Source organism: Cetorhinus maximus, chromosome 1 (assembly GCF_964194155.1).
Source record: "Cetorhinus maximus chromosome 1, sCetMax3.hap1.1, whole genome shotgun sequence".
NCBI lineage: Eukaryota > Metazoa > Chordata > Chondrichthyes > Lamniformes > Cetorhinidae > Cetorhinus > Cetorhinus maximus.
In genome coordinates, this window is record NC_135879.1 from 245623286 (window position 1) to 245643788 (window position 20503).

The window sequence follows — 20503 nt, forward strand, 5'->3', positions numbered from 1 at the left end:
ATTAACTTTTAATAAAGCCTGCCATTAATTGCCATCCATTATGCTACAAGCGGGTGAGGTATTGAGGGGCTTAGGGCATTTCTATAGCACTGCTCACAAAGCAGCTTACAGCCAATTAAATATTTCTTGTTTGAAGTGCAGTCACTATTGTGATGTAGAGAATGTGGCTGCCAATTTGTGCACAACAAGATCCCACAAGCAGACAATAGGATAATGACGAATTAATATGATTTCAGTCATGTTGGCTGAGCGATAACTACCTGCCCAGGACACCAGGTGCCCTGCTCCTCTTTGCAATATTGGCCATAGAAAGATTACGGCACAGAAAGAAGTCATTGAGCCCATCGTGTCTGTGCTGTGAAAAAACTAGCCGCCCATTCTAATCCCACCTTCCAGCACCTGATCCGTAGCCTTGCAGGTTACAGCACTTTAGATGCAGATTCAAGTACCTTTTAAATGAGTTGAGGGTTTCTGCCTCCACCACCAAACCAGGCAGTGAATACCAAACACCCACTGCCCTCTGGGTAAAGAAGTTTTTCCTAATATCCCCTCTAATCCTTCTACCAATCACCTTAAATCTGTGCCTCCTGGTAATCTCTCCACTAGGGGAAACAAGTCTTTGGGTCTGTGGCAGGTGGTGAGGGAAAAACATACTTGACCTCATCCTCACCAACCTGCCTGCTGCAAGTGTACCTGTCCATGGCAGTATCGGTAGGAGTGACCACCGCACAGTAGTTGTGGTGATGAAGTCCCACCTTCACATTGAGGATACCCTCCATCGTGTTGTGTGGCACTACCGCCATGCTAAATGGGTTAGATTTCAATCAGATTTAGCAACTCAAAACTGGGAAACCATGAGGTGCTGTGGGCCATCAGCAACAGCAGAATTGTACTCAACCACAATCTGTAACCTCATGGCCCGACATATCCTCCACTCTATTATTACCACCAAGCCAGGGGGTCAAATCTCCTTCAATGAAGAGTGCAGGAGGGCATGCCAGGAGCAGCACCAGGCATACCTAAAAATGAGATGTCAACCTGGTGAAGCTACAACACAGGACTACTTGCGTGTCAAACAGCATAAACAGCAAGGGATAGACAGAACTAAGAGATTCCACAACCAACGGATCAGATCTAAGCTCTGCAGTCCTGCCACATCTAATCATGAATGGTGGTGGACAATTAAACAACTCACTGGAGGAGAAGGCTCCAGCACATCAGTGCAAAAGATAAGGCTGATGCATTTGCACCAATCTTCAGACAGAAGTGCCGGGTGGATGATCCATTCAGCCTCCTCCACAGGTCCCCAGCATCACAGGTGCCAGTCTTCAGCCAATTCAATTCACTCGGGGTAACATCAAAAAACAGCTGAAGACACTAGATACTGCCAATATTCCAGCAATAGTACTGAAGACTTGCGCTCCGGAACCTGCCATGCCCCTAGCCAAGCTGTTCCACTACAACACTGACATCTACCCGACAATGTGGAAAATTGCCTAGGTATGTCCTTTACACAAAAAGCAAGACAATCCAACCTGGCCAATTACTGCCCCATCATTCTATTCTCATCTATAAACTGATGGAAGGAGTCATCAAAAGTGCTATCAAGCGGCAATTGATTAGTTATAACCTGCTCACTAATGCCCAGTTTGGGTTCTGCCAGGGCCACTCAGCTCCTGACCTCATTACAGCCTTGGTTCAAATATGGACAAAAGAGCTGAACTCCTGAGATGAGCTGAGAGTGACTGCCCTTGATATCAAGGTAGCATTTGACCGACTGTGGCATCAAGGAGACCTAGCAAAACTGGAGTCAATGGAAATCGGGGGGAAACTCTCCACTGGTTGGAGTCATACTTAGCGCAAAGGAAGATGGTTGTGGTTGTTGGAGGTCAAGCATCTCAGTTCCAGGACATCACTGCAGGAGTTCCTCAGGGTAGTGTCCTAGGCCCAACCATCTTCAGCTGCTTCATCAATGACCTTCCATCCATCTTAAAGTCAGAATTGGGGATGTTTGCTGACAATTGCACAATGTTCAGCACCATTCGCAACTCCTCAGATAGTGAAGCAGTCTGTGTCCAAACGCATGTTGACCTGGACAATATCCAGGCTTGAGCTAACAAGTGGTAAGTCACATTCACGCCACACAAGTGCCAGGTAATGACCATCTTCAACAGAGAGTAGGGACAAATGGGTCTTCTTCAGGTTAGCAAAATGTAATGACTGCAGTGCCACAGGGATCAGTGCTGGGGCCTCAACTTTTTACAATTTATATCCATTTGTATCCATTGGAGATTAGATGAGTTGGATGAAGGGACTGAATGTACGGTTGCTAAATTTGCTGGTAACACAAAAATAGGTAGGAAAGTAAGTTGTGAAGAGGACATAAGGAGTGTGCAAAGGTGTCATGGAGAGATATTAATGTCTATAATATTATTGGAAATTATTTTTTAAAATAGAGTTTAGTGGTGTCTGTGTCTATGTGTATATATGTGTGTGTGTCTTAATTGGATTAAAGACAGCTGGTCTAGAGGCTTTGATATATAGAAAGAAGTAGGTTTGAAATGGTATTTGGTTAAACATGGGGAAGTTTAGAAACATAGGGGTCAAGGGGCAATTTGCATTTTTAAACAAACCATTCAAAATATTGGGTGAAATCTTGCACCTAGCTAGCAGATGCCAAGCAATGTGTTTATTTTTTTTCAGCTTACTAATAAAATTGGTGGGAATCTCAGGATGCTATTGTTAGAAGAGGTAAAATTAAAAGCCTAATGATACAATAGAAAAATTACATTCAAAGGGAAAGATATGTATAAAGGGAAACGGAGATTGTGTGTAAGGCAGAGGCATTTTAAGATCCAACAAGTCTGCAAGGACCCAGAGCTAACAGGAACTCACGTTGAATGCGACTGTCCAGGATGTACTTTGCCAGGGGTCTGTTTAAATCTATGAGATTTACTGTTGCCTTATGGGGGGTCGAACTGCGAGTCAGATTAAGTAGAGGATTTTTGTAGTTATTATAGCAGTAATTTTGTAGACATATGTATGTGTTGACAATCTTTCTTGTATTAATAAATGTTTAATTTCGTTTTATAAAAAAAACTTCTCAAGACTTGGTGGTCTTATTACTACTGAATTCAAAGCCTGCATCCTGAAACATACAAATTGCCAAAGTGGGTTATGGCAGTTGTTTCAAGTTTCCCTCTGGGATTTGAACAACTCAGCCTTTACCGTTAGCTGCCATCATAATAAAAGGGATATAGACAGGCTGAGTGAGTGGGCAAAAATCTGGCAGATGGAATGTAATGTGGGTAAAAGTGAACTTGTTCACTTTGGCAGGGAGAGTAGAAAAGCAGTATATTATTTAAATAGCGAGAGATTGCAGAATTCTGAGGTACAAAGGGATCTGTACATGAGGGTGTCCTGGTACTTGAGTAACAAAATGTTTGTATGCAAGTACAGCAAGTGATTAGGAAGGCAAATGGAATGTTGGTATTTATTGCAAGGGGAATGGAATATAAAAATAAGGATGTTTTTGCTACGGTTATACAGGGCATTGGTGAGACCACACCTGGAGTACTGCGTACAGTTTTGATCTCCTTATTTAATAAAGGATCTAAATGCATTAGATGCAGTTCAGAGAAGGTTCATTCGACTGATACCTGAGATTGGGGAGAGTTATCTTATGAGGAAAGGTTGGACAGGCTGGGCCTGTATCCATTGGAGTTTAGAAGAATGAGAGCTGATCTTATTGATACACAAAAGATCCTGAGGGGACTTGACAGGGTGGATGTTGAAAGGATGTTTCCCCTTGTGGGAGAGACTAGAACTAGGGGACAGTTTAGAAATAAAGGATCTCCCTTTTAAGCTGGAGATGAGGAGAAATCTTTTCACTCAGAGGATCATGAGTCTTTGGAACTCTCTTCCCCAGAGAGTGGCAGAGGCAGGGCCATTGAGTATTTTTAAGGCTTTGGTAGATGGATTCTTGACTAACAAGGGAGTCAAAGGTTATCGGGAGTAGGCAGGAAAATGGCAGTGAGGCCACAATCAGATCAGCCATGATCTTATTGAATGACAGAGCAGACTCAAGGGTCCGAATGGCCTACCCCTGCTCTTAATTCATATGTTCATATGTATATTCATATGTACTTGGCCAGTGCCTCACACCTACACCAGGGGAAAACCCTCTGCCTGCTCAATAGTCATATGTTCTGTCTATCCTCAGCTTAGCATACACAACATTAATACAGTTGGAGCTGCCCCTTGAAGAGAAAGCCCTTAGGTGTATGGACCGCTTTGGCTACACAATTCCCCCCACCCCCTTTCACTTAATTTGAACTCAATCCTTCAACATACAACTGCCTCACTAGAACATTCAATTCTTATGTAGCAGGGTCATAAAGATATTGAGAAAGGAATCAGTCTTCGGGGATCACAAACGATGGGAAATGGTATATAATGTGGGGCAATCTGTCTGGACTCATATGCTTTCTTATGTTTTTGTTGTTGTTCGATTTATGTTGACCATCACTGTCATTATCACTTGGATGCGTATATGCAGTGTATGTCAGGGGTAGGAGGGCCAGCTGCAGATCCAGCAGGCCCTGCCTGCTTATGGGGGTCTTTTGGAGGGTCTCCATGGGTTTTGCAAAGTTCATACGCAATTGGTAGAGTCTGTAAAAATTATTAGTGAATACGTTAGTGCTGCGCAATTCATAAGTAGACTCAAGGTGATCAGACTCAGAGCCTAATGCAAAAAAAGAACTCGAGTTTAAACTCCCTCAACAGAACATCATTCCTACCGATGGCGTTGGTTGCTATGGGAACCCAAAAAAAATGGATCTTCCCCCTCGCAAATCAAACTTGTCTCCTGCCATGAAAGATGTCCTTCACTTTGGCACCAGGCAGGCAAACAACCTGCAGAACTCCCCGATCGTAGCTGCAGAGGACAGTATCTATCCCCCTGACTATACTGTGCCCTATCACTACCACGTTCCTTTTCACCCCCCTCAATTGAATGGCCTCTTGTTCCATGTTGTCATGTCCAGTTTGCTCGTCCACCCTACATAAGGAGTGTGCAAAGGTGTTGTTTGTTAATAAAATGCAAAATACTGCGGATGCTGGAAACCTGAAACAAAAAGAGAAAAAGGCTGGAAAAACACAGCAGGTCTTTGTTCCTGTTTGAAAAGAGCAAAGGTCAAGTCTCCTCCCGGAATTACACATGGGGTTCCCCTTACCTCCCTCACTGACAGTCACACCTCCCTCACTGACAGTCACACCTCCCTCACTGACAGTCACACCTCCCTCACTGGCAGTCACATCTCCCTCACTGACAGTCACACCTGCCTCACTGACAGTCACACATCCCTCACTGACAGTCACACCTGCCTCACTGACAGTCACACCTCCCTCACTGACAGTCACACCTCCCTCACTGACAGTCACACCTGCCTCACTGACAGTCACACCTCCCTCACTGACAGTCACACCTCCCTCACTGACAGTCACATCTGCCTCACTGAAAGTCACACATCCCTCACTGACAGTCACACCTGCCTCACTGACAGTCACACTGCCTCACTGACAGTCACACCTCCCTCAATGACAGTCACACCTCCCTCACTGACAGTCAGACCTGCCTCACTGACAGTCACACCTCCCTCACTGACAGTCACACCTGCCTCACTGACAGTCACACCTCCCTCACTGACAGTCACACCTCCCTCACTGACAGTCACACCTCCCTCACTGACAGTCACACCTGCCTCACTGACAGTCACACCTCCCTCACTGACAGTCACACCTGCCTCACTGACACACACCTGCCTCACTGACAGTCACACCTCCCTCACTGACAGTCACACCTGCCTCACTGACAGTCACACCTCCCTCACTGACAGTCACACCTGCCTCACTGACACACACCTGCCTCACTGACAGTCACACCTCCCTCACTGACAGTCACACCTGCCTCACTGACAGTCACACCTCCCTCACTGACAGTCACACCTCCCTCACTGACAGTCACACCTGCCTCACTGACAGTCACACCTCCCTCACTGACAGTCACACCTCCCTCACTGACAGTCACACCTCCCTCACTGACAGTCACACCTCCCTCACTGACAGTCACACCTCCCTCACTGGCAGTCACACCTGCCTCACTGACAGTCACACCTGCCTCACTGACAGTCACACCTCCCTCACTGACAGTCACACCTCCCTCACTGACAGTCACACCTCCCTCACTGACAGTCACACCTCCCTCACTGACAGTCACACCTCCCTCACTGACAGTCACACTGCCTCACTGACAGTCACACCTGCCTCACTGACAGTCACACTGCCTCACTGACAGTCACACCTCCCTCACTGACAGTCACACCTCCCTCACTGACAGTCAGACCTGCCTCACTGACAGTCACACCTCCCTCACTGACAGTCACACCTGCCTCACTGACAGTCACACCTCCCTCACTGACAGTCACACCTGCCTCACTGACAGTCACACCTCCCTCACTGACAGTCACACCTCCCTCACTGACAGTCACACCTGCCTCACTGACAGTCACACCTCCCTCATTGACAGTCACACCTCCCTCACTGACAGTCACACCTCCCTCACTGACAGTCACACCTCCCTCACTGGCAGTCACACCTGCCTCACTGACAGTCACACCTCCCTTGCTGACAGTCACACTTCCCTCATTGACAGTCACACCTGCCTGTTCCTGATCACTAACTAGATTGATATAATGAGAATAAGACAGGATGCAATTGGGAAAGGTGTGTGTGTGTGTGTGTGAGAGAGAGAGTGGTTGCTGGATTTTAGTGAAAGGAATCACCCAGCAGAGGGAGCCTCTCTCTCTCCCTCTCTCTCCTGTGTGTGTCCAGGGGGATGAGGCAGGTGTTATCCGAAATACCTACACAATGGCAGCTTCAATGGGACAGAGTTAGATTTTGTCCTGCCACTATTTTGGGCCTTTGTTCAAATCCATTCCAGAGTGAAAGTCTCTCCTGGTAAACTTGTTTTATGTTCAATGAGCTTTGGGTCATCTCACCCTCATTACTAATGGGCACAAAATCCTCCCTAATTGTACATTTGGGACACAGTCAATGTTAAAGGTATGATTTTTAAAAATTCATTCAAGTGATACGAGTGTTGTCAGCAAGGTCAGCATTTATTACCACTACTTGACCTTGAAAAGGTCTTCTTGAATGTAACTGAACAGCTTCCTTGGCCATTTCAGAGGGCAGTTAAGAGTCAACCACATTGTTGTTGAGTCACATGGTAGAGCTTCCAACCCTCCAGGAAAGGCCTGGAGTCTCCAAGAACTGAAGATCAGATTGTATCTGAATGCACGCAGTATACAAAATAAGGTAAATGAGCTTGTGGCGCAGATTGAAATTGGCAGGTATGATGTGGTGGGCATCACGGAGACATGGCTGCAAGGGGATCAGGACTAGAGTTGAGGAACCGCAAAGGTGAAAAAACCATAATGGGAGTTATGTACAGGCCTCCGAACAGTAGTCAGGATGTGGGGCACAAGATACACCAGGAGATAGAAAAGGTGTGTAAGAAAGGCAAGGTTACAGTGATCATGGGGGATTTCAATATGCAGGTAGACTGGGAAAATCAGGTAGGTAATGGATCCCAAGAAAAGGAATTTATGGAATGTCTACGAGATGGCTTTTTGGAGCAGCTTGTGGTGGAGCCCACTAGGGAACAGGCAATTCTAGATTTAATGATGTGTAATGAGGCAGATTTGATAAGGGAGCTTAAGGTGAAAGAACCCTTAGGAGGAAGTGACCATAATATGATAGAATTTACCCTGCAATTTGAGAGGAAAAAGCTGGAATCAGATGTAACGGTATTACAGTTGAATAAAGGCAACTACAGAGGCATGAGGGAGGAGCTGGTCAGAATTGACTGGGAGATGAGCCTAGCAGGAAAGACAGTGGAACAGCAATGGCAGGAGTTTCTGGGAGTAATTTAGGAGACACAGCAAAAATTCATCCCTAGGAAGAAGAAGCATACTAAAGGGAGGATGAGGCAACCATGGCTGACAAGGGAAGTCAGGGACAGCATAAAAGCTAAAGAGAAAGCATATAATGTGGCGAAGGGCAGTGGGAAACCAGGGGATTGGGAAGCCTACAAAGACCAACAGAGGACAACTAAAAAAGAAATAAGGAGGGAGAAGATTAAATATGAGGGTAAACTAGCCAGTAATATAAAAGAAGATTGCAAGAGATTTTTAGATATATAAAGGGTAAGAGAGAGGCAAAAGTGGACATTGGGCCGCTGGAAAATGACGCTGGAGAAGTAGTAGTGGGGAACAAAGAAATAGCGGAGGAACTGAATAGGTACTTTGCGTCAGTCTTCACAATGGAAGACACGAGTGACATCCCCAAAGTTCAAGAGAGTCGGGGGCAGAGGTGAGTATGGTGGCCATTACCAAGGAGAAGGTGCTAGGAAAACTGAAAGGTCTGAATCACCTGGACCAGATGGATTACACCCCAGAGTTCTGAAGGAGATAGCTGAAGAGATATTGGAGGCATTGGTGGTGATCTTTCAGGAATCACTGGAGTCAGGGAGGGTCCCAGAGGACTGGAAAATCTCTAATGTAACCCCCCTGTTTAAGAAGGGAGTGAGTCAAAAGACGGGAAATTATAGGCCGATTAGCCTGACCTCAGTCGTTGGTAAGATTTTAGAGTCCATCATTAAGGATGAGATTTCAGAATACTTGGAAGTGCATGGTAAAATAGGGCAAAGTCAGTATGGTTTCATCAAGGGGACAAATCTGTTAGAATCCTTTGAGGAGGTAACGAGTAGGTTAGACAAAGGAGAGCCAATGGATGTTATCTACTTGGTCTTCCAGAAGGCCTTTGACAAGGTGCCGCACAGGAGGCTGCTCAGTAAGATAAGAGCCCATGGTGCTAGAGGCAAGGTACTAGCATGGATAGAAGATTGGCTGTCTGGCAGGAGGCAAAGAGTGGGGATAAGGGGATCCTTCTCAGGATGGCGGCCGGTGACTAGTGGAGTTCTGCAGAGGTCAGTGTTGGGACCACAACTTTTCACTTTATACATTAATGATCTAGATGAAGGAACTGAGGGCATGCTGGCTAAGTTTGCAGATGATACAAAGATAGGTGGAGGGACAGGTAGTATTGAGGAGGCGGGGAGGCTGCAGAAGGATTTGGGCAGGTTAGGAGAGTGGGCAAAGAAGTGGCAGATGGAATACAACGTGGGCAAGTGTGAGGTCATGCACTTTGGTAGGAAGAATAGAGGCAGAGAATATTTTCTAAATGGGGAGAGAATTCAGAAATCTAGAGTGCAAAGGGACTTGGGAGTCCTAGTCCAGGATTCTCTTAAGGTTAACTTGAAGGTTGAGTCGGTAGTTAGGAAGGCAAATGCAATGTTGGCATTTATTTCGAGAGGACTAGAATATAAAAGCAGGGATGTGCTGCTGAGGCTTTATAAGGCTCTGGTCAGACCACATTTAGAATATTGTGAGCAATTTTGGGCCCCGTATCTCAGGAAGGATGTTCTGGCCGTGGAGAGGGTCCAGAGGAGGTTTCACTGCCCTCTGGGTGAAGATGTTTTTCCTAATATCCCCTCCAATCCTTCTACCAATCACCTTAAATCTGTGCCTCCTGGTAGTTGACCCCTCCACCAGGGGAGACAAGTCTTTCCTGTCTACTTTGTCGAGGCCCCTCACTTTATCACTCTATGATAGATGGCAACTCTGACAATGCTGCATTCCCCCAGTACTGCACTGGGAGTCTCGCCCTGCCCAGGGAACCCAAGATAGAGTAAGGCAGCCATTAGTAATCTTCCAAGAATCCTTAGATTCTGAAAAAGTTCCAGAGGATTGGAAAACTGCCAATATAACACCCTTATTGAAAAAGGGAGGGAGACAAAAAAACTGGAAACTATAGGCCAGTTAACTTAACATCTGTCACTGGGAAAATGTTAGAGTCTATTATAAAGGATGTAATAGCAGAGCACTTAGAAATACTTAATATAATTAAGCAGATTCAGCATGGCTTCATGAAGGGGAAATCATGCCTGACAAATTTATTAGAATTCTCTGAGGAGGTAACAAGCAGGATAGATAAAGGGGAACCAGTAGATGTAATATATTTGGATTTCCAAAAGGTGTTCGCTAAGGTACCACACACAAGGCTACATAATAAGGCCCATGGTGTTGGAGGTAGTATATTAGCATGGATAGAGGATTGTCTAACTAAGAGCAGACAGAGAGTTGGGATAAGGGGTGCATTTTTGGGATGGCAACCTGTAACTAGTGGAGTGCCACAGGGATCAGTGCTGGGGCCACAATTATTTACAATATATACAAATGACTTGGATGAGGGAAGCGAATGTACTATTGCCATGTTATCAATTGACACAAAAGTAGGTGGGAAGGAAAGTGGTGAAGATGACACAAAGAGTCTACAGAGGGATATAGACAGGTTAAGTGAGTGGGCAAAAACTTGGCAGATGGAATATAATGTGGGAAATGTGAGCTTATGCACTTTGGCAGGAAGAACAGAGGAGCTGAATATTATTTAAATGGAGAAAGACTGCAGAAAGCTGCAGCACAGAGGGATTTGGGGGTCCTCGTGCATGAATCACAAAAAGCTAACATACAAGTTCAGCAGGTAATAGGGAAGGCAAATGGAATGTTGGCCTTTATTTCAAAAGGAATGGAGTATAAAAATAGGGAAGCCTTGCTAAAACAATACAAAGCACAATTTAGACCACAGCTAGAATACTGTGAACAGTCTTGGTCCCTTATATAAGGAAAGATATACTGGCATTGGAGGCAGTCCAGAGATGGTTCATTCAGTTGATCCCAGGTGTGGATGGATTTTCTTATGAGGAGAGGTTGAGTAGGTTGGGCCTGTACTCATTGGAGTTTGGAAGAATAAGAGGCGACCTTATTGAAACATATAAGATTCTTAGGGGGCTTGACAGGGTAGATGCTGAGAGGTTTTTCCCCTTGGGGGAGAGTCTGGGACCAGAGGGCATAATCTCAGGGTAAGAGGTGGCCCATTTAAGACAGAGATGAGGAGGAATTTCTTCTCTCAGAGGGTAGTGAATCTATGGAATTCTTTACCGCAGAGGGCTGTAGAGGCTGGGTCATTAAGTATATTCAAGGCTGAGAGAGACAGATTTTTAATCAGTAAGGGAATCAAGGGTTCTGGGGAAAAGGCAGGAAAGTGGAGTTGAGGATTATCAGGTCAGCCATGATCTCATTGAATGGTGGAACAGACTTGATGGGCTGAATGGCCTATTTCTGCTCCTTTTTCTTATAGTCTCATTTATTGATGAAATCTGGGGGCTTGTTTCATGAGCCGCCTTGTTTACCAGTCTGAAAGCAGCAGTGATTAATGTGACAGCTACACGATTCCATTTGGTTTTTGGTTACACAGTAGCTGAGGTTTCAGCCCCGAGTCCCAGGCTGAAGGTCAGTAACACAGATTTCATCAGCTGCTGTGCAGTGTGTACACTAATTATTTTGCTATCCGTCAGCATCACACGTCATATCGAAATAAACAGCTCTTATATTATGTGCTATTAAAATATATACAGATGTAATACATCCTGCTCATGACTCTGATATCACTGCAGGAGAATGTTGTCTTAGTCTGGCCCTCAGTATTGCTTCTATTTGCACCACAAGGTCTAATTAATTAGCCCCTCAGGGCTGGACTGATATATGTCCCTATTGGGCTGGCTTGGCAGCACATGAGCAATGACAGAAAACTTGAGAAGCCTCCAGGAAACAAGAGAGGAAATAGCCGAGGCTTCTGCTTAATATTTTTAGTTGCTCCATTGCTGTGGACTCGAAGATGGGAGGGGATGGCAATGGAGGTCCTAAGTTCAGGAAAGGAGTGAGGGACAAAGATGCCAAGTGTTGGTCTGTTCACCTGATGTTTGAGGTAGGCCAAATGCCTGTCACCGTTGCCAAGGTTACCTGCATACAGAGCAGAAACCAGCAATTTGACCCTACAGGTCCACATGAACCTTCTCCCATCCCTCTGAATCCAACCTCACCAGCTGAACTTTCTATTCCTATCTCAGCTCCTTATCCAGCTTCCCTTTAAACTAATCTATGTTATTCACAGGTAGTAAGTTCCACATTCTCACCATTCTATGGGCAAAGGGGTTTCTTTTGAATTCCCCATTGGATTTATTGATGACTGTCTCATGTTTATGGCGCCTAGTTTTCTTTCGTTCATTCACGGGACGTGGGCGTCGCTGGCAAGGCCAACATTTTATTGCCCATCCCTAATTGCCCTTGGGAAGGCAGTGGTGAGCTGCCTTCTCGACATTTCAGAGGGCAGTTCAAAGTCAGTCACATTGCTGTGGATCCAGAGTCAGATATAGGGCAGGCTGGGTAAGGACGGCAAATTTCCTTCCCTACAGGGCATTAGTGAACAAAATGGGTTTTCATGACTAGCCAGTAACTTATTTGGTTAATTGAATTTAAATTTCCCCAGCCCAGCTATCGTGGTGGGCTTTGAACTCACGGGGTGAATTTTACAGCCCCTCCTGCCAGTGTATTTGAAGAGCTTATAAAACGTGTGGACTTCACACCAACCCCCGACCTATCTCCCAAATTATGGCGGGTGGGTAAGGCTTCGGGCAGCCCTCCCGCCAACCCAACCCCATCCCCTGGCCTGTGGCAGGCAGCCTGGCAGCTTTCAATGTGTGGGGCTGCTGTGGGCCAGAAAGGAGGGAGTACCTCCTTTGAGGGGCCCTCCATGCCTATTAGAGGCACCCCCCATCACCCCACCCAGATCCTATCTCCCCTCCCTTTAAACTCACCCGGCCTCTCCCCTCACTGGGGTCTGCCAGGCAGGCCCACCCAAAATTCCCGGACTTACCTGAGGTCCACAATCCCTGATACTTCTTTTGTGGGGAGATCCCAGCAGTGGCCATGACTCAATCCTGCAGCAGCTGGATCAGAGTGGCCGGCAGCTCTATAGGGCAGGACTTCCTCCAAGGTGCAGGGGGGCAGGAGTCCCATTACGAGAGAGTTAAAGAGCCCAGTTTAATATCGCTGTGGGCCAACAGGGTTTCCAGTCAGTGTAGTACCAACAAACCTTTCAGTCAGGGAGGCGATAATTGGCTCCCCCATAAAATCCACCCGCAGGTCTCTGGATCATTACTCTAGGCCTCTTGACTACGAGCCCCAGTACATGACCACTAATCTACTGCTCCCTATTTCTGGTTCCCCCCCACCCCTGCCCCCCATAAGTGGAATTATTTTTTCTACATCTGCCCCATCAGACCCATTCATAATTTTGAAGACCTCTCCTGAAGGTCACTCCTCTGTCTTCTCTTTTCTAGAGAAAAGAGCCCCTGCCTGTTCAATATTTCCTGATAGTTGTATAAATGTTATTAATCCTGTTCTAAAAGATTTAGAGGCCTATTAGGGATCCATGCAATGGATTTAGAAGCAGCGGATAACATGATTTTCCTGAAGATCTTTAAGGACGTAGACAAGAGCAGAGAAAATTCATCTTGACTTTGGGAGCTTTGTGTAATGCCTTCCTAATGTGAGGCTTTTCAAGAATGTAAAGGATCTTGGATTTGGCGCTGGCTGCACTGAATACTGGTTTGACAATCGGACGGAGAAGGTGATGATGAATGTGAGTAGCTGTGGGGAACAGCAGCAGGTGAAACTCCCCCAGCTCTGCTATGGGTTGCCTGGTGTGCACACTATTCACAGGCTGGGGTGGAGGAGGAGGAGGCTAATATTTCTATCAGATTTTTTGGTGACACCAAGCTATGTTGCCAGGTGGCTAGCACAAGGGAGATTGATGGCATTCAAAGGGATTTGAAGCAAATAATTGGATCAGCATAGGAATGACCAGATGGACTTTGATCTGGAGGGGTGTGAGGTCTGCACAATGGTACCTGCTACATACAGTGAAGAACTCCCATTAGTGCAGGAGAAGAAAAGGATTTAGGCCTGGCTATTGAGGGAAGTTAGGTAAGTATCTCTATAATGCAGCGTAGGCAACCATAGCCGGGCAAACATTCCTTGGTTGCCAAAGTAGACATTAGGTAAATGAGCTTGTGGCGCAGATTGAAATTGGCAGGTATGATGTGGTGGGCATCACGGAGACACGGCTGCAAGGGGATCAGGACTGGGAGCTAAATGTCCGAGGATATACATCCTGTCGAAAAGATAGGCATGTTGGCAGAGAGGGGGGGAAGTTGCTTTGTTAGTAAGAAATGAAATTAAATCGATAGCAAGAAATGATGTAAGGTCGGATGATGTAGAATCTGTGTGGGTAGAGTTGAACCGCAAAGGTAAAAAAAACCATAATGGGAGTTATGTACAGGCCTCCGAACAGTAGTCAGGATGTGAGGCACAAGATACACCAGGAGATAGAAAAGATGTGTAAGAAAGGCAAGGTTACAGTGATCATGGGGGATTTCAATATGCAGGTAGACTGGGAAAATCAGGTTGGTAGTGGATCCCAAGAAAAGGAATTTGTGGAATGTCTATGAGATGGCTTTTTGGAACAGCTTGTGGTGGAGCCCACTAGGGAACAGGCAATTCTAGATTTAGTGATGTGTAATGAAGCAGATTTGATAAGGGAGCTTAAGGTGAAGGAACCCTTAGGAGGAAGTGACCATAATATGATAGAATTTACCCTGCAATTTGAGAGGAAAAAGCTGGAATCAGATGTATTACAGTTGAATAAAGGCAACTATAGAGGCATGAGGGAGGAGCTGGCCAGAATTGACTGGGAGATGTGTCTAGCAGGAAAGACAGTGGAACAGCAATGGCAGGAGTTTCTGGGAGCAATTTGGGAGACACAGCAAAAATTCATCCCTAGGAAGAAGAAGCATACTAAAGGGAGGACGAGGCAACCACGGCTGACAAGGGAAGTCAGGGACAGCATAAAAGCTAAAGAGAAAGCATACAATGCGACGAAGAGCAGTGGGAAACCAGGGGATTTGGAAGCCTACAAAGACCAACAGAGGACAACTAAAAAAGAAATAAGGAGGGAGAAGATTAAATATGAGGGTAAACTAGCCAGTAATATAAAAGAAGATTGCAAGAGTTATTTAGATATATAAAGGGTAAGAGAGAGGCAAAAGTGGACATTGGGCCGCTGGAAAATGACGCTGGAGAAGTAGTAGTGGGGAACAAAGAAATAGCGGAGGAACTGAATAGGTACTTTGCATCAGTCTTCACAGTGGAAGACACGAGTAACATCCCCAAAGTTCAAGAGAGTCGGGGGGCAGAGGTGAGTATGGTGGCCATTAACAAGGAGAAGGTGCTAGGAAAACTGAAAGGTCTGAAGGTGGATAAATCACCTGGACCAGATGGATTACACCCCAGAGTTCTGAAGGAGATAGCTGAAGAGATAGTGGAGGCGTTAGTGGTGATCTTTCAGGAATCACTGGAGTCAGCGAGGGTCCCAGAGGACTGGAAAACCGCTAATGTAACCCCCCTGTTTAAGAAGGGAGTGAGGCAAAATACAGGAAATTACAGGCCCATTAGCCTGACCTCGGTCGTTGGTAGGATTTTAGAGTCCATCATTAAGGATGAGATTTCAGAATACTTGGAAGTGCATGGTAAAATCGGGCAAAGTCAGCATGGTTTCATCAAGGGGAGGTCATGCCTGACAAATCTGTTAGAATTCTTTGAGGAGGTAACGAGTAGGTTAGTCAAAGGAGAACCAATGGATGTTATCTACTTGGACTTCCAGAAGGCCTTTGACAAGGTGCCGCACAGGAGGCTGCTCAGTAAGATAAGAGCCCATGGTGTTAGAGGCAAGGTACTAGCATGGATAGAAGATTGGCTGTCTGGCAGGAGGCAAAGAGTGGGGATAAGGGGGTCCTTCTCAGGATGGCGGCTGGTGACTAGTGGAGTTCCGCAGGGGTCAGTGTTGGGGCCACAATTTTTCACTATATACATTAATGATCTAGATGAAGGAACTGAGGGCATCCTGGCTAAGTTTGCAGATGATACAAAGATAGGTGGAGGGACAGGTAGTATTGAGGAGGCGGGGAGGCTGCAGAAGGATTTGGACAGGTTAGGAGAATGGGCAAAGAAGTGGCAGATGGAATACAACGTGGGCAAGTGTGAGGTCATGCACTTTGGTAGGAAGAATAGAGGCATAGACTATTTTCTAAATGGGGAGAGAATTCAGAAATCTAGAGTGCAAAGGGACTTGGGAGTCCTAGTCCAGGATTCTCTTAAGGTTAACTTGCAGGTTGAGTCGGTAGTTAGGAAGGCAAATGCAATGTTGGCATTTATTTCGAGAGGACTAGAATATAAAAGCAGGGATGTGCTGCTGAGGCTTTATAAGGCTCTGGTCAGACCACATTTAGAATATTGTGAGCAATTTTGGGCCCCGTATCTCAGGAAGGATGTGCTGGCCCTGGAGAGGATCCAGAGGAGGTTCATGAGAATGATCCCAGGAATGAAAGGCTTAACATATGACGAACGTTTGAGGACTCTGGGTCTATACTCGATGGAGTTTAGAAGGATGAGGGGGGGATCTGATTAAAACTTACAGAATACTGAAAGGCCTGGATAGAGCGGACGTGGGTAAGATGTTTCCATTAGTAGGAGAGACTAGGACCCGAGGGCACAGCCTCAGCGTAAAGGGAAGACCTTTTAGAACAGAGATGAGGAGAAACTTCTTTAGCCAGAGAGTGGTGAATCTGTGGAATTCATTGTCACAGAAGGCTGTGGAGGCCAGGTCATCGAGTGTATTTAAGACCGAGATAGCTAGGTTCTTGATTGGTAAGGGGATCAAAGGTTACGGGGAGAAGGCGGGAGAATGGGGTTGAGAAACTTATCAGCCATGATAAGGGGCAGACTCGATGGGCCGAATGGCCTAATTTCTGCTCCTATGTCTTATGGTCTTAAAGTGAGTTGGAAGGAGTTTCCTGGAGATCGCCCAGAAACCAGTCACACATTCCTTCCCCTGTTCCCTCCACAAGTTAGTGTTTAGGGAGAACGGGCACTGTATTGCCTGGTGGTACAGGGTGGGTGTGATAGGTTTCTACATAGTTTCCTGTCCCCCTATCACTGTAACCCCCTCAGTAAGGTATAAATAAAGACTTTCAGACTAACTGGTGTTCGTCGGTGAAGCCAGACGGACAGTGTTATTGTGACCCAGTGTCATTGTGATCCAGGTTTGTTAAAATGTCAAGGGGGATAAATGACGTGGCGGCGAGCAGACGATTTAACTGGGATTGAAAGCAAGGAGCTCGATGAACTTGAACTTGAAATGAACTGCTCTGCAGTGGGCTCGAGCTCAGAAGAAGTTCCAATTAAGATTCAGTAAAGGCTTTTCTCCCCAAAACAGAGAATATTAAGGAGGGTCTCTGTGAGACTTAAACAATGATGATTAATTCTGAAAGGTTACACAGTGAAAGACTATACACTGGTATTTAAATCAATACCATGGAATACAGACTAAAGATTACCATGAAGAAATAGGAGAAGGCCATTCATCCCTCGAGCCTGTTCCACCAATCCATTAGATCATGACTCATCTGTATCTTAACTCCATCTGCCTGCCCTGCTTCCATAACTCTGAATAACCTTACCTCATTAAAACCTATCAATCTCAGTTTCGAAAGGATTCCAGGAGAGAGGATTCCAGATTTCTACTCCACTTTGTGTGAAGAAGTGATTCCTGATATCACACCTCAATGACTCCACTCTAATTTTTAGGTTCTGCCCCCTTGTCCTGGATCACAGTAAAATAGTTTCTCTCTATCTAACCTATCGAAACTCTTTATGATTTTAAATAACTCATTTAGATCACCCCTTAATCTTCTGAACCCAAGGGGATACAAGCAGAGTTTAGACAACCTATCTGCATAACTTAACTCTTTTAACTCTGGTATCATTTGACACAGGAAGGTTCAAAGAGATGGTGAGGCCCAGGCTAATGCTCTGGGGTCATGGGTTCAAATCCCAACCTGGTGGAATTTGAATTCAGTTAATAAATCTGGAATTGAAAACTAGTCTCAGTAATGGTGACCATCGATTGTTGTAAAAACCCATCTGGTCCACTAGCGTCCTCTAGGGAAGGGAATCTGCCATCCTTACCTGGTTGGGCCTGCACGTAACTCCAGGCCAGGCTCTCCAAAATGGCCCAGTTCAAGGGCAATTAGGAAAGGGCAACAAATGCTGGCCCTGCCATATCCCATGAAAGAACAGGGGAAAAAAAAAAATGAGGACTGAGACTGACATCAGAAGTAGAAAGACTGAGGCAACTTGAAGAAGCAAATTCTGAGGAACTGAAGGTAAACTGGGAGGAAAGCAAAGGGACATAAAATCGGTGGAAAATCTTTGATAAGGTTCGAGAGAAACGTATTCCGCTAAAAGCTAAAAATTAGCAAGCTAATTTGGAACGAACAAAGGTGAATGAAAATAAGGAAAACATTGTCGGGAAAGAAAATGTTTACCAAGGCATCCTGAGGGCAGAGTTTTAACTGTGGCACATCGTTCTCGATGGCATACCAGGAAGTGGGTGCCGCTTCCAGGCTCTTTGTTGCTCCCTAGTTCCCATGTGATTCCAATTGAAATTTGAAGTGCTGGTGGCCTGCATGGGAGACACGTGCAAAACATGCGATGGGGGAAGACTTTCAGTGGTGACGCTCACTGCCAGCGGACAATACAGCAGGAGGGCTCCTCAGCATGGTCACAACATTCCTGCCCCAACTCCATTGCCATTAGCATGGCACTTAACGATAGCACAAAGTTGGCATGGGTGCTTTTCAAATTTAAATCTCACTTGCAAATATTTCACATTACGCTGGTTTCACTTTATTCATGTGTGCATCATCATCATCATCATTTATTGAGGCTAACTTAGTCAGAGAACTAAATGTACTGGCACACCTCATAGTTGGCAAGCATTGATGGTTACAGGGCAGTTAGGGACATTTCCCTTATGGTGGAAGAAACATTGGGTGGAATTTTCCATTCTGAGTACTAAGCGGGCGTTAGGAAGGCAAATGCATTGTTGGCGTTTATTTCGAGAGGACTAGAATATAAAAGCAGGGATGTGCTGCTGAGGCTTTTATAAGGCTCTGGTCAGACCACATTTAGAATATTGTGAGCAATTTTGGGCCCCGTATCTCAGGAAGGATGTGCTGGCCCTGGAGAGGGTCCAGAGGAGGTTCACGAGAACGATCCCAGGAATGAAAGGCTTAACGTAGGAGGATCGTTTGAGGACTCTGGGTCTATACTCGATGGAGTTTAGAAGGATGAAGGGGGATCTGATTGAAACTTACAGAATACTGAAAGCCCTGGATAGAGTGGACGTGGGTAAGATGTTTCCATTAGTAGGAGAGACTAGGACCCGAGGGCACAGCCTCAGAATAAAGGGAAGACCTTTTAGAACAGAGATGAGGAGAAACTTCTTTAGCCAGAGAGTGGTGAATCTATGGAATTCATTGCCACAGAAGGCTGTGGAGGCCAGGTCATTGAGTGTATTTAAGACCGAGATAGATAGGTTCATGATTGGTAAGGGGATCAAAGGTTACGGGGAGAAGGCAGGAGAATGGGGTTGAGAAAGTTATCGGCCATGATTGAATGGCGGAGCAGACTCGATGGGCCGAATGGCCTAATTTCTGCTCCTATATCTTATGGTCTTATGGTCTTAAAAGCAGGCGTGATTCCTGCTGGGTAGCGGGGTGGATTTCCGCGCCCAATTTTCTGCTATCCAACTCATTAATTATGCATCAGCAAGGAGCTTGTTGAATCTCGTGGTGGGCCGGGCAGTGATTCGTTCTCCCCACCGTTACGTCATGGGTCGAAGGTCATGGCGCCATATTTAAATGGCACTCGCTCACACATTCACTCACTGCAGGCCAGGTGTGTGCTGCAGGTATACGTTACAATGCTGACCAAACAAACCAAACTCTCTGCACCACGCTTCGGCGAGGCCACCCCCGCCCCACTAGGGTTTCTCCCCCAGGCTGTCCAGGAAAGGCGGGAGGTCCTCTTTCTGAGGGTTGGGAGCATGAAGTCCTCCCACCTGATCCCACCGGCCTGGGAGGTCGCCAGGGAGGTCAGTGCCTGTGGCAAGCAAGAAAGGACCATCCTGCAGTGCAGGAAGCACATGAATGATCTGATGTGCTCCGCCAGGGTAAGTGAACCTTCTCCACACTCCAAACTCACACTTTCATTAGTGCATCAGGTAGTCTAAGGGTTAGAGTCCACAGGGATGTCACACACCACAGACTGAATGTCTGACAGCCACCTTAACATCTCAGCTAAGATCCTGCCCAAACAGCATCTTAATCCCTTACTGGGGGGGGAGTGCTCAGCACACACAGCAGCTATGCATGCTTCTGAACTGCTCTTTCATCCATAGTGCTCACAGTCAATCCATCTGTCTTTATACAGGAAAGCTCGCCCATAATCAGCGGGAGAGAGACAGGACCGGGGTGGGTAATGTGGAGCTGGGGGCACTCTTGCCCCATGAACAGCGGGATGCA